Genomic DNA, 6,489 nt, shown 5'->3' with positions numbered 1-6,489 from the left:
CGGATTGGCTTTTAATAAAAGGGGATTTATTTTGTTAGTTTTTCAGAGGAAAGGCAACTAACTTCCCACTGAGGTTCTTTCTTACGTGGGAAGGTCTCGCTGGCCTTCTCTCCAGGCCCCTGGGTTCCAACAACTTTCCCCGGGGTGACTTCTTTCTGCATCTCCAAAGGCCTGGGCTGAGCTGCAAGTGCTGAGATGAGGTATGCTGAGCTTCTTGGGCTGTGCTACATTGCACTCTCTCGTTTAAGCTTCCAGCCAATTAAGTCAAACATCATTCACTGCAGCAGGCACACCTCCTAGCCGACTGCAGATGCAATCAGCAACAGATGAGGTTCACGTACCATTGGCTCATGTCCACAGCAACAGAACTAGGTACCTTCACCTGGCCAAGATGACAACTGAATCTAACTACCACATCCCCCCATTTATTTATTTATATATATATATGTTCTAACTCATCTGTCCATACCCTCAATAAAAAAAAGCATCAGGCACAAGGTTTTCACAATCTACAATCACATTGTTAAAGTTATATCTTGTGCACAGGTGGTTCAGTGGTAGAATTCTCACCTTCCATGTGGGAGACCTGGGTTCGATATCTTTATACAATCATCTTCAAGAATCGAGGCTACTGGAACACAGCTCAGTAGTTTGGGAACTTCCCTCTAGCCACTCCAGTACACCATAAACTAAAAAGTGATATCTATCTAATGCATAAGAATAACCTCCAGGATAACCTCTTGACTTTGAAATCTCTCAGCCATTAACCCTCTTTTTTGTCTCATTTCTCTCTTCCCCCTTTTGGTCAAGAAGGCTTTCTCAATCCCTTAATGCTGGATCCCATCTCATCCCAGAATTTCTGTCCCATGTTGCCAGGGAGATTTACACCCCTGGGAGTCGTATCCCATGTAGGGGGGAGAGCAGTGAGTTCACCTGCTGAATTGGCTTGGAGAGAGAGGCCACATCTGAGCAAAGAAGAGGTTCTTTGGGGGGTGACTCTTAGGCCTAATATTTTTTTATTTAATTTATTTTGTATTATTAAACCAAATAACATACAACATGAACATTCTTAACCTATAACGTTCCATGTATGGTGTACAATCAATAGCTCACAATATCATCACATAGTAGTATATTCATCACCATGGTCATTTTTTAGAACATTTGCATCACTACAGAAAAAAGAAATAAAAAGAAAAAAGAAAAAAAAATGCACATACCATACCCCTTACCCCTCCCTCTCATTGACCACTAATATTTCCATCTACTCAATAGATTTTAACCTTTGTTCCCCCTATTTTTTTCCATACCCCTTACCACTCCCTTTCATTGTTTATTACTATTTCAATCTACTCAATTTATTTTAATATCTGTTCCCCCTATTATTTATTTATTTTTAAACCACATTTTTTACTCATCTGTCAATATTGTTGATAAAAGGAGCATTAGACACAAGGTTTCCACAATCACACAGTCAAATTGCGAAAGCTGTGTCATTATACATTCATCTTCTTAGGCCTAATTTTAAGTGTGCTTAGCCTGTCCTTTGCAGGAATAAGTTTCATAGGGGCAACCCCCAAAATCGAGGTCTCGGTCTATTGATTTGGTTGTCCCCACTGCTTACAAGAGTATCAGAAATTCGCCAAATGGGAAAGTTGAATATTTCTTCCTTTCTCCCCAGCCCCCCAAGGAGACTTTGCAAATACGTCTTTATCCATTGCCCAAATTACTTACCACTGCAGAATTTTAAGCTTCAAGTTTTAAGCTTCTTAAAATAATCCAATTATTTTTCCCTTTCTATTTTTTGGTGGGGGGAGGGGAGTGCATGGTCTGGGAATCAAACCCAGGTATCCCACATGGAAGATGAGCATTCTACTACTGAACTACCCGTGCACCCTAATAATCCAATTATTTTTAAATAAAAAATTAAAATTCTGTAATACATAATACAAGAGAGCGTATAACATATGTACAATTCTAAAACTAGCAATGAAATAAATACCTGTGCCATCATCACTCCAGATAAGAAACCTCATGGGTTCCTCAGAGGGCCCCCTGTACCCCACTTTCTGATGACATTTTTGTGACCACCAGCCGGAGATATATAAATAATTTATTAGTTTTTCTTTATAGTTTTACCACATATGTACTTATCCCAAACGATAGATTGGCTAGTTTTGTCTGCTTTTGAACCTTAGACAAAAGGAGTTATACTGTCGGTGTGGTTTTTTTGTATGATTTGCGTTTCTCACTCAACATTGTATTTTTGGGAGTCATCCACATAAGTGCACATTTATTTTTGCAGCCGTGACCAGGGTACATCCTGTAGGGCTTGAAGTTTATTCGGCTGCGGGATGGGGGGTGGGGTACAGGGGGCCCTCTGAGGGCCTCTCTCTCTCTTTTTTTTAAGGCATAAGTAGTAAAGTGTATTAAAAGAGAAGTTTATTAAAAAGAGATTGTATATCTTAGAGAGGTTAATGTGGGCATGCCCAAGGGAGGGACATCCACTGAGTGGAGTGGGACAGCTTGTTTCATAGGAAAGTTTTACTAGTGGCAGGTTTCCATAGTAAACTTTGAATACTAGGTGTCTCCTTTGTTCTAGGAGGAATCAGCTAGCAGAATTCATGGCTTGTTGTCACATGACTGAAATGCGTCTTTGGGTAAATGGTTAACAATCTTTCTGACCCTATGCTTCCTAGTAACTAAGAATTTGCTTTGGGCCCAGAATTTTACAGGCTTTTATGGTTTGGGGAGGATTCAATGGTTTTGGAAGGTTTGGGAGCTTTAGGGAAATTTTTGTCCCGGGAAGTGTGCATCTCTGTACTAGTTCCTTTGGCGCTGAAGATAAGAAACAAGAGACTTGGAGTTGTCTGTTAACTCTTTCAGAGCTGAATAGGAAACCAGGGACTTACAGTTGTCCTATTCTAGCCTGCTTTAATCATAGGGGGGGTCTCTTTAAGAAAAAAAAAAAACCACAAAATTCTAACATGATATTAAGTGAAAAGCGTATTTGTATTTAGAATAAGTAAAGAACTCACAGCACATTATACTTTTTTAGAAGCTGACATATACCACAACATCACAAAATTCAGAAATACAACTGTGGTGGCTAATTTCATGTGTCACCGTGGCTGGGAGTATGGCGTCTAGTCGTTTGGCCAAACAAGTACTGTCCTGATTGTGAATGTGGCAGAATTTAATAGCTGGATTTAAATCCTTAGTAGTTTGCATCTCTGACTGCTTGTGCCTACTATCGACAAAGGGAGACTACCTTCAGCAATGAGGGGCTCTCCTTCTCTCATCAGTTGGAGGCCCTAACAGGACAACAGAGGATTTCTACAGTCAGAAAAAGGAGAATTTCTGTCTCTACTTCAGTCGGCCCACTTCTTCTGGGGAATGCATTGTCACCTTCATCAAGTCTTCACCTTGCAGCCCGCCCTAGAGAATTCAGACTTGCCAATCCCTGTGGTTACATGAGATGATCCTTACAATAAATATCCAGATATTATCTGTATCTCTATCTCTATATCTCTGTATCTATCTATCTCTGTATCTATCTCTGTATCTATCTATCTCTGTATCTATCTATCTATCTATCTATCTATCTATCTATCTATCCTATCAGTTCTTTTTCTTCTCCGGAGAATCCTGACTAATACAGTGCAGGCTATTTTAACCAATTAGCTGCTGGCTCACACTGATTGCTCGGCCCCTCAAGGTCCTGGCAAAGGACTTGGGCAAGGGAGGGACCCTAAGGCTTCAGTGTTGTTGGTTTCACCGTGAATCTGTCCTAGAACGTGGCATGTGCCCCTGCAGGAAGAGACCACAATTTTTTCCCATTCTGTGGTACTAGAATGCCCCCCACCCAAAGATGTCCATATCCTAAACTTCAGAGTCTGTAAAATGTCCTGTGTCATGGCAAATGGGAGTTCAGGTGGGAAAGACGGAATTAAAGATGCTAATCAGCTGATTTTGAGATGGGAGTTAATCCTATATTATCTGGGTGGGCTCTGTGTAATCACAGGGGTCCTTCAATGGGGAAGGAGGAAGCAGAAGAGTTAGAACTAGAGAGATGGTCACAGGAAAAGAATGGACTGGCCATTTCTGGCTTTGAAGATGGAAGGAGGCCAAGAGCCAAAGAATGTAGGCAGCCTCTGGGAGCTGGAAGAGGTAAGAATAATGGATTCACCCTAGAGCCTCCAGAAAAGGGACACAGCCCCGCCAACACCTTGATTTTTGCCCATTTTGGGAATGAATGTGTATTTGTTTTAAGCCACCAAATTGTGGTGATTTGTTACTGCAGTTATAGGGATGTAGTACACACTGGTGATGGATATTGGGTTGTTTCTTGCTTTCCAAACAATCTTGCTATGACTTTTCTTCCACATGTGTCCTGGCGCAAACGGAAAGGAAGTCGGCGTAGCTTCAGCTTTACCCAGTAGTGCCAGCTGCTTTCCAAGGAGGCAATCATGTTTTTAAAGTCCCCACCTACCCCACCCCCACCCCCCTGGCTGCGGTGTGGACGATGAGTGGAGAAAGGCAGAGTGAAGGTGGCAAGGATATTAGGGACCATATCAGCTACCAGGAAAGAGATGGAGTACCTCGAAATAAGACGGTGGAGGTGGGAAGAAGGGGCAGACGTGAGAAATTTTTAGGAGGATAAGTCCACCAGACCTGCTAAAGAGTTTGCTGTAGTGGGTGAGGGAGGAGCTGGAAAGTCTGCCAGGTTTCTGACTGGGGCGGAAGCAAGGAGGAAGGGATGGTCCAAGAGGGTGATGGCAGGGAATCTGATACCAGGACCCTTCTTGGGTGACCTTCCGCTTTCCTGCTCTGACCTGGCCCCTCCACATCCTTTATAGCTCACCAGGGGCCTAACCTCTCACCTACTTCTCCCAAATTAGAAAGATGGTTGCAATTCCACATGGATCCAGAGTCAGATGATGAACAAAAAGACAAACACACACTCCTGGAATAAAGGAATGAAAATACAGGTAATAGCTACACTTTAACTGAACTGAACTAAACTTTAAAACAATGGAAGAGATCAGCCGGGAGAAGGCAGCAGGTTTTGATCCTGCAGAGAGAGTTTAAGGGTTAATCTCCCTTCTCCAGGAGAAGAGAAGGCTCCATGTGAAGACACGCAAAATGTCTATAGGGGTATTAATTGAGAAAAGCAAGTTAAGAAAAATATGCATAGTGTACTGGTTTGAAAGGACTTATGTACCCTAGAAAAGTCATGTTTTAACCCTAATCCACTCTTGTGAGAGCAACCGTTTCTCTTAAACCCTATCTAGCACTGTATGTTGGAAGCTTGATTAGATTATCTTCATGGAGATGTGACTCAAGAGTGGGTATTAAAACTGGTCTCCACCCATTCCAGGTGGGTCTTGATTACTTTCCTATATGAATATATATGAATATATGAATATATATATATATGAATCCTATAAAAGAGGAAACATTTTGGAGAAAGCTGGAGATTCAGAGAGAGCAGAGAAGAATGACAGAGCCACGAGAAAGCCACAACAGAGAATGCCGCAGAACCACGAAGCAGAGAGTCCACCAGCCAGTGACTTTTGGAGATAAAGGAAAATGCCTCCAGAGGAGCTGGAGAGGAAGCTAGCAGATGACGCCATGTTTGCTATGAGCCCTTCCAGCTGAAAGAGAAACCCTGACTGTGTTCACCATGTGCCTTTCCACTTGAGAGAGCAACCCTGAACTTCACTGACCTTCTTGAATTAAAGTATCTTTCCCTGGATGCCTTAGATTGGACATTTCTACAGACTTGCTTTAATTGGGACATTTCCACAGCTTAAAAACTGTTAACTTGCAACTTATTAAATTCCCCCTTTTAAAAGCCATTCCATTTCTGGTATATTGCATTCTGGCAACTAGCAAACTAGAACTCATAGGGATCCCATTTTTATAGAATAGGGAAATTAGAGAGCTGCATGCAGGTATACAGTCATAGCTCACATGAACTAAGCAGTTACTATGTGCCAGGTAGCGTGCAAGAGCTCTATTGGTAGTTTTTGATGCACTATTCCCACAGCAACCCTGTAAGGCAGTCAGTTTTGCTGCTGTTATCACAGGGGGAGAAACTTATCAAAAGCAGTCTGACTCCATGCTCTTAACCAACTCTCCAAACTGCCTGTCATGGCCAGGTTCATGTGTCAATTCGGCCAGGTGGGGATACCCAGTTGTCTGGTCAAGCAAGTACTGGCCTGTCTGTTGCCATGAGGACATTTCATGGACTTAAATCATGATCATGTTGGCTGCATCCACAGCTGATGCAACCGGCTAAGAGGAGTGTCTTCTGCAATGAGAGATACTTAACCTAATCACTGGAAGGCTTTTAAGGAGGATTCAGAAAAGACAATCACAGCGAACCAACCTCTCCTGAGAGTTTGTTGAGGACCTTCACTGGCACTGCCTGTTTGCGGCTTGCCCTACAGATCTTGGACTCTTACATCCCCCCATAGTTGCCCA

This window comes from Tamandua tetradactyla, chromosome 7 (genome assembly GCF_023851605.1).
Source record: "Tamandua tetradactyla isolate mTamTet1 chromosome 7, mTamTet1.pri, whole genome shotgun sequence".
NCBI classification, from domain to species: domain Eukaryota; kingdom Metazoa; phylum Chordata; class Mammalia; order Pilosa; family Myrmecophagidae; genus Tamandua; species Tamandua tetradactyla.
The sequence above is the reverse complement of the archived record's forward strand: the minus strand, read 5'-3'. Positions refer to the sequence as shown.